The sequence below is a fragment of the Aegilops tauschii genome, chromosome 3 (genome assembly GCF_002575655.3).
Source record: "Aegilops tauschii subsp. strangulata cultivar AL8/78 chromosome 3, Aet v6.0, whole genome shotgun sequence".
Lineage (NCBI taxonomy): Eukaryota > Viridiplantae > Streptophyta > Magnoliopsida > Poales > Poaceae > Aegilops > Aegilops tauschii.
Genome location: NC_053037.3, coordinates 555,803,877 through 555,813,333, shown reverse-complemented (window position 1 = coordinate 555,813,333; position 9,457 = coordinate 555,803,877).

Genomic DNA, 9,457 nt, shown 5'->3' with positions numbered 1-9,457 from the left:
TTTTAACAGGCCAAAATTGTCTCGGTCCTTGTTTGGCCCAATCAGATATCGGCTGCGAGCAGGCCGGATGCAAACCGGGCCGTAGTTAGGCCCAACTATATGACGGGCTTTTAACAGGCCGAAATTAATATAGGGCCGAAATGTTAAACGGGCCCTTAACAGGCCGAAACTAATATCAGGCCAAATTACTAAATGGGCCTTTAGCAAGTGGGCCCAAAAGCATAGCGTCCAGTTAACGGGCCCAATCTGATATGGGCCATAATTGAGGCCAAAGCCTCTTAAAGGGCCGGACCTGATCTGGGCCATGATTTGGCCCAGAACATGGGAGGCTTTTAACGGGCCGGATCTCATATGGGCCATTATTAGGCCCGGAACATGGCAGGCCATTAATGGACCGGATCAAATATGGGCCGGCATTTGGCCCAAAACATGGCAGCCAGTTAATGGGCCGGCCTACTAGGGTCCTCAAAATCTTGTGGGCCTACAGCTAGGCCGGCCCATTAGTGTCGGCGAAATCTCGTGGGCCATTAGCTGGGCCGGCCCATTATGATCCGCAAGAATTTTGTGGGCCTTTACCTGGGCTGGCCCATTATGGCACACAAAATCTTGTGGGCCTTTACCTGGGCCGGCCCATTATGGCCCGCGAAATCTTGTGGGCCTTTAGCTGGGCCAGCCCATTATGGTCCGCAAAATCTCGTGGGCCTTTAGCTGGGCTGGCCCATTATGGTCCGCAAAATCTTATGGGCCTTTAGTTGGGCCGGCCCATTTAAACTTGATGGGCCGTGCCACGTGTCGACGTATCATAGGCGCCTTCTGTCCAATGAGTAGATGACATCTGTCCCAACGATGAGCCGACACGTGTTTCCTCCAGCCAATGATGATTTTACACGTGGAAAATCCCCATTGGTCGCGGCTGTTAACGGGTTATCGGATCCAAAACCCGACCCGATAGCTTAACGGCGTTCCGTTACGGTGGATGCCACGTGTCGGTCACCCTTGACGAAAGCACTTCTGTGACGCGCGATTTATCGTCATGGAAGTGGACACTTCTGTGATGATAATTTTGATAATGTCATGGAACACTTCTACGACAGCACAGGTATGACTATCTTGATTCTATCATAAATTTGTCATGGATGTACATGCATGACAAAAAACGCGACCTGCTGTGACAAACACGTATCATCACGGAAGTGTATTTTTTTTGTAGTGATATGGGTGGCATGAGTTATTATTGTTGACATCACCCTTGAGGTGAGTACGTTGGGAGGAGAAACTATAAGCCTCTATCTTTCTATGTGTCCGGTTGAAACGTTTTGTTCATGTGTATGCAGTGAGTGTTAGCAATCATAGAAGACTATATGATGGTTGAGTATGTGGACTTGCCTAAAGGCTCCGATACGTGACCCTTGCTGAAAACATGATGAATTGTAGTTGCAAAGTTGACTGAGAACATAGTTTGTTGGTTTCTAATAGATTTTATGCTTTATACTTCAATAGTGTGGTGAATTGTTACTTATTCATGAGAAGTCTATGATAAAAGTCTTATGTTTAAATTTTTTACTGTTATAATAATTTACATGATGCTTCTATGTCCGTATTTTGTTTTTATCGACACCTCTCTCTCTAAGCATGTGACATGTTTTTTGATTTCGGTTTTCGCTTGAGGACAAGCGAGGTCTAAGCTTGGGGGAGTTGATACGTCCATTTTGCATCATGTTTTCCTACTGTTATTTATGATGTTTTTATGCATAATAATGCTTTTTGGAGTAATTCTAATGCTTTGTCTCTCATAATATGCAAGGTACACACAAAGAGGGAAAATTCCGGCAGCTGGAAATCTGGACCTGAAAAAGCTACGCCACGCCACCTATTCTGCACAACTCCAAACAAGCTGAAACTTTACGGAGATTTTTATGGAATATTTGAGGAATATTGGAGCCAATAAGCACCAGAGGGGGCCCACCAGGTGGGCACAACCCACCTGGGCGCGCCAGGGAGCCCAGGCGCACCCTGGTGGGTTGTGATCATCCAGGCCCACCTCTGGTGCCCATCTTCTAGTATATAAGTCATTTTGACCTAGAAAAAAAATTAAGGAGAAGACTTTTGGGACGGAGCACTGCCGTCTCGAGGCGGACTTGGGCAAGAGCACTTTTGCCCTCCGGCGGAGCGATTCCGCCGGGGGAACTTCCCTCTCGGAGGGGGAAATCATCATCATCATCACCAACAACTCTCCCATCTTGGGGAGGGAAATCTCCATCAACATCTTCAACAACACCATCTCATCTCAAACCCTAGTTCATATCTTGTGTTCAATCTTTGTACCAGAACTATAGATTGGCGCTTGTGGGTGACTAGTAGTGTTGATTACATCTTGTAGTTGGTTACTATATGGTTTATTTGGTGGAAGATTATATGTTCAGATCCAATATGCAATTTAATACCCCTCTGATCTTGAGCATGTTTATCACTTGTGAGTAGTTACTTTTGTTGTTCAGGTCACGGGAGAAATCATGTTGCAAGTAATCATGTGAACTTGATATGTGTTCGATATTTTGATAGTATGTATGTTGTGATTCCCTTAGTGGTGTCGTGTGAATGTCGACTACATGACACTTCACCATATTTGGGCCTAAGGGAATGCATTATGGATTAGTTATTAGATGATGGGTTGCGAGAGTGACATAAGCTTAATCCCTAGTTTATGCGCTATTCCGTAAGGGACCGAATGGATCCAAAAGTTTAATGCTATGGTTAGAATTTATTCTTAATACTTTTCTCATAGTTGCGGATGCTTGCGAGGGGGTTAATCATAAGTAGGAGGTTTGTTCAAGTAAGAACAACACCTAAGCACCGATCCACCCACATATCAAATTATCAAAGTAGCGAACACGAATCGAACCAACATGATGAAAGTGACTAGATGAAATTCCCGTGTACCCTCAAGAATGCTTTGCTTACTATAAGAGATCGTTTTGGCCTGTCCTTTGCCTCAAAAGGATTGGGCTACCTTGCTGCACTTTTGTTACCACTATCATTACTTGCTCGCTACAAATTATCTTGCTATAAAACTACTGTGTTACTTACAATTTCAGCACTTGCAGACATTACCTTGCTGAAAACCACTTGTCATTTCCCTCTGCTCCTCGTTGGGTTCGACACTCTTACTTATCGAAAAGAGCTACAATCGATCCCATATACACGTGGGCCATCAGTCGCCTAGAGGGGGGGTGAATAGGCGCTTTAAAATAATTACGCTTTAGGCTTGAACAAATGCGGAATAAAACTAGCGTTTAATTTGTCAATCACAAAACCTAAAATAACTGGGCTCACCTATGTGCAACAAAAACTTATGCTAAGCAAGATAAACAACTGCTACCTCTTGAGCACTGCGTTGGTTTTCCCTTGAAGAGGAAAGGGTGATGCAGCAAAGTAGCGTAAGTATTTCCCTCAGTTTTTGAGAATCAACGTATCAATCCAGTAGGAGGCTACGCGTGAGTCCCTCGCACCTACACAAAATAAATAAATCCTCGCAACCAACGCGATAAGGGGTTGTCAATCCCTTCATGGTCACTTACGAGAGTGAGATCTGATAGATATGATAGGATAATATTTTTGGTATTTTTGTGATAAAGATGCAAAGTAAAGAAAGCAAAATAAAGACGGCGCCGGAAATAACTTGTTGTAGGGAGATTAATATGATGGAAAATAGACCCGGGGGCCATAGGTTTCACTAGTGGCTTCTCCCAAGAGCATAAGTATTTTACGGTGGGTGAACGAATTACTGTTGAGCAATTGACAGAATTGAGCATAGTTATGAGAATATCTAGGTATGATCATGTATATAGGCATCACGTCCGAGACAAGTAGACCGACTCCTGCCTGCATCTACTACTATCACTCCACTCATCGACCGCTATCCAGCATCCATCTAGAGTATTAAGTTCATGAAAACAGAGTAACGCCTTAAGCAAGATGACATGATGTAGAGGGATAAATTCATGCAATATGATAAAAAAAACCCATCTTGTTATCCTCGATGGCAACAATACAATACGTGCCTTGTTGCCCCTACTGTCACTGGGAAAGGACACCGCAAGATTGAACCCAAAGCTAAGCACTTCTCCCATTGCAAGAAAGATCAATCTAGTAGGCCAAACCAAGCTGATAATTCGAAGAGACTTGTAACTATGGACCCGAAGGTCTGAAGTAAACTACTCACACTTCATCGGAGAGGCTATGTTGTTGATGTAGAAGCCCTCCGTGATGGATGCCCCCTCCGGCGGAGCTCCGGAACAGGCCCCAAGATGGGATCTCGTGGGTACAGAAGGTTGCGGCGGTGGAATTAGGTTTTTGGCTCCGTTTCTGATCGTTTGGGGGTACGTAGGTATATATAGGAGGAAGGAGTACGTCGGTGGAGCAACAGGGGGGCCACGAGGGTGGAGGGCGCGCCCCCTACCTCGTGGCCTCCTCCTTTGTTTCTTGACGTAGGGTCCAAGTCTCCCGGATCATAATCTTCCTAAAAATCACGTTCCCGAAGGTTTCATTCCGTTTGGACTCCGTTTGATATTCCTTTTCTGCGAAACTCTGAAATAGGCAAAAAACAGCAATTCTGGGCTGGGCCTCCGGTTAATAGGTTAGTTCCAAAAATAATATAAAAGTGAATAATAAAGCCCAATAATGTCCAAAACAGTAGATAATATAGCATGGAGCAATCAAAAATTATAGATACGTTGGAGACGTATCAAGCATCCCCAAGCTTAATTCCTGCTCGTCCTCGAGTAGGTAAATGATAAAAGCAGAATTTTTGATGCGGAGTGCTACTTGGCATAATTTCAATGTAATTCTTCTTAATTGTGGTATGAATATTCAGATCCGAAAGATTCAAGACAAAAGTTTAATATTAACATAAAAATAATAATACTTCAAGCATACTAACAAAGCAATAATGTCTTCTCAAAATAATATGGCCAAAGAAAGTTATCCCTACAAAATCATATAGTCTGGCTATGCTCTATCTTCACCACACAAAGTATTTAAATCATGCACAACCCCGATGACAAGCCAAGCAATTGTTTCATACTTTTGACATTTTCAAAACTTTTTCAATCTTCACGCAATACATGAGCGTGAGCCATGAACATAGCACTATATGTGGAATAGAATGGTGGTTGTGGAGAAGACAAAAAGGGAGAAGATAGTCTCACATCAACCAGGCGTATCAACGGGCTATGGAGATGCCCATCAATAGATATCAATGTGAGTGAGTAGGGATTGCCATGCAATGGATGCACTAGAGCTATAAGTATATGAAAGCTCAACAAAGGAAACTAAGTGGGTATGCATCCAACTCGCTTGCTCACGAAGACCTAGGGCATTTTGAGGAAGCCCATCATTGGAATACACAAGCCAAGTTCTATAATGAAAAATTCCCACTAGTATATGAAAGTGACAAAATGAGAGACTCTCTATCATGAAGATCATGGTGCTACTTTGAAGCACAAGTGTGGTAAAAGGATAGTAACATTGTACCTTCTCTCTTTTTCTCTCATTTTTTTATTTGGGCCTTTTCTCTTTTTTTTATGGCCTCTTTTCCCTTTTTTTCGTCCGGAGTCTCATCCCGACTTGTGGGGGAATCATAGTCTCCATCATCCTTTTCCTCACTTGGGACAATGCTCTAAAAATGAAGATCATCACACTTTTATTTTCTTACAACTCAACAATTACAACTCGATACTTAGAACAAAATATGACTCTATATGAATGCCTCCGGCGGTGTACCGGGATATGCAATGAATCAAGAGTGACATGTATGAAAGAATTATGAACGGTGGCTTTGCCACAAATACGATGTCAACTACATGATCATCTTAAGCAATATGACAATGATGGAGCGTGTCATAATAAACGGAATGGTGGAAAGTTGCATGGCAATATATCTCGGAATGGCTATGGAAATGCCATGATAGGTAGGTATGGTGGCTGTTTTGAGGAAGGTTTATGGTGGGTGTATGATACCGGCGAAAAGTGCGCGGTATTAGAGAGGCTAGCAATGGTGGAAGGAAGAAGGGTGCGTATAATCCATGGGCTCAACATTAGTCATAAAGAACTCATATACTTATTGCAAAAATCTACAAGTTATCAAAGCAAAGTATTACACGCATGCTCCTAGGGGGATAGATTGGTAGGAAAAGACCATCGCTCGTCCCCGACCGCCACTCATAAGGAAGACAATCAATAAATAAATCATGCTCCGATTTCATCGCATAACGGTTCACCATACGTGCATGCTACGGGAATCACAAACTTTAACACAAGTATTTCTCAAATTCACAACTACTCAACTAGCATGACTCTAATATCACCATCTTCATGTCTCAAAACAATTATCAAGCATCAAACTTTTCATAGTATACAACACACTCATAAGAATTCTTAAAAATCTTGTATGCTTAGCATATTAGGATTATTTAAGCAAATTACCATGCTATTCAAGACTCTCAAAATAATCTAAGTGAAGCATGAGAGATCAATAGTTTCTATAAAACAAATCCACCACCGTGCTCTAAAAGATATAAGTGAAGCACTAGAGTATTCTAAAAATTCCAAATCATGTATGGCTCTCTCAAAAGGTGTGTACAGCAAGGATGATTGTGGTAAACTAAAAAGCAAAGACTCAAATCATACATGACGCTCCAAGCAAAACACATATCATGTGGTGAATAAAAATATAGCTCCAAGTAAAGTTACCGATGGAAGTAGACGAAAGAGGGAATGTCTTCCGGGGCATCCCCAAGCTTTGGCTTTATGGTGTCCTTAGATTATCTTGGGGGTTCCATGGGCATCCCCAAGCTTAGGCTCTTGCCACTCCTTGTTCCATAATCCATCAAAATCTTTCACCCAAAACTTGAAAACTTCACAACACAAAACTTAACAGAAAATCTCGTGAGCTCCGTTAGCGAAAGAAAACAAAAGACCACTTCAAGGTACTGTAATGGACTCATTCTTTATTTATATTTGTGTTAAACCTACTGTATTCCAAATTCTCTATGGTTTATAAACTATTTTACTAGCCATAGATTCATCAAAATAAGCAAACAACACACGAAAAATAGAATCTGTCAAAAACAGAACAGTCTGTAGTAATCTGTAACTAACGCAAACTTCTGGAACTCCAAAAAATCAGCCAAAATATTACGACCTAGACAATTTGTTTATTGATCAGAAGCAATTGGAATCAGTATTTTATCACGTTCTGGTGTTTTTTAACAATTGTTTTCGTGAACAGAAAGTTTCTGGAAATTTCTGCAAGATCAAATAACTAACATCCAAGAAGATCCTATAGGTTTAACTTGGCACAAACACTAATTAAAGCACAAAAACACATCTAACCAGAGGCTAGAACAAATATTTATTCCTAAACATAAGTAAAAAGCAAAAACTAAACATAAAATTGTGTTGCCTCCCAACAAGCGCTATCGTTTAACGCCCCTAGCTAGGCATAAAAGCAAGGATAGATCTAGGTATTGCCATCTTTGGTAGGCAATCCATAAGTGGCTCTCATGATAGATTCATATGGTAATTTTATTTTCTTCCTAGGGAAGTGTTCCATGCCTTTCTTTAATGGAAATTGCAATCTAATATTCCCTTCCTTCATATCAATAATTGCACCAATCGTTCTAAGGAAAGGTCTACCAAGAATAATAGGACATGAAGGATTGCAATCTATATCAAGAACGATAAAATCTATGGGCACATAATTCCTATTTGCAACAATAAGAACATCATTAATTCTTCCCATAGGTTTCTTAATAGTAGAATCCGCAAGGTGCAAGTTTAGAGAGCAATCACAAAATCAAGGAAATCTAGCAAATCGCATAAAGTTTTGGGAATAGTGGAAACACTAGCACCCAAATCACATAAAGCATAGAACTCATGATCCTTAATCTTAATTTTAATAGTAGGTTCCCACTCATCATAAATTTTTCTAGGAATAGAAACTTCCAACTCAAGTTTTTCTTCATAAGATTGCATCAAGGCATCAACGATATGTTGGGTAAAAGCTTTATTTTGACTATAAGCATGAGGAGAATTTGGCACAGATTGCAACAAGGAAATACAATCTATCAAAGAGCAATTTTCATAATTAAATTCCTTGAAATCCAAAATAGTGGGTTTAGCGACATCTAGGGTTTTAATCTCTTCAATCCCACTTTTATCAATTTTAGCATCAAGATCTAAAAACTCCGAATTTTTGGAACGCCTTCTAGGTAAAGGTGGATCATATTCAGTCTCATCATTATCAAGATTCATATTGCCAAACAAGGATTTAATAGGAGACACATCAGTAACTTTTAGATCTTCATCTTTATTTTCATAGAAATTTGAAGAACACGCTTTCATAAAGCAATCTTTCTTAGCACGCATCGTAGCGGTTCTTTCTTTGCACTCATCAATGGAAATTCTCGTGGCTTTGAGAGACTTATTGATATCATGCTTAGGAGGAATAGATCTAAGTTTTAAAGAATCAACATCAAGAGAAATTCTATCAACGTTCCTAGCCAATTCATCAACTTTAAGCAATTTCTCTTCAAGCAAAGCATTGAAATTCTTTTGCGAATTCATAAACTCTTTAACACTAGTCTCAAATTCAGAGGGCATCTTATTAAAATTTACATAATAGTTGTTGTAGGAATTTCCATAATTATTAGAGGAATTACTAGGATAAGGCCTAGGATTAAAGTTTCCTCTATACGCGTTGTTACCAAAATTATTCCTACCAACAAAATTCACATCCATAGATTCATTATTATTCTCAATCAAAGTAGACAAAGGCATATCATTAGGATCAGAAGAAACACTTTTACTAGCAAATAATTTCATAAGTTCATCCATCTTTCCACTCAAAACATTAATTTCTTCTATCGCATGCACTTTTTTATTAGTAGATCTTTCAGTGTGCCATTGAGAATAATTAACCATAATATTATCTAGGAGTTTAGTAGCTTCTCCTAAAGTGATTTCCATAAAAGTGCCTCCCGCGGCCGAATCTAAAAGATTTCTAGAAGCAAAATTCAAGCCGGCATAAAAGTTTTGTATAATCATCCACAAATTCAAACCATGAGTAGGGCAATTACGTATCATTAATTTCATCCTCTCCCAAGCTTGTGCAACATGTTCATGATCAAGTTGCTTAAAATTCATAATATCGTTTCTAAGAGAGATGATCTTAGCGGGAGGAGAATACTTAGAGATAAAAGCATCCTTGCACTTGTTCCAAGAATCAATACTATTTTTAGGCAAAGACAAAAACCAAGCTTTAGCACGATCTCTAAGCGAAAAAGGAAATAGCTTCAATTTAACAATATCATTATCAACATCTTTCTTCTTTTGCATATCACACAAATCAACGAAGCTATTTAGATGAGTAGCGGCATCTTCACTAGGAAGGCCGGCG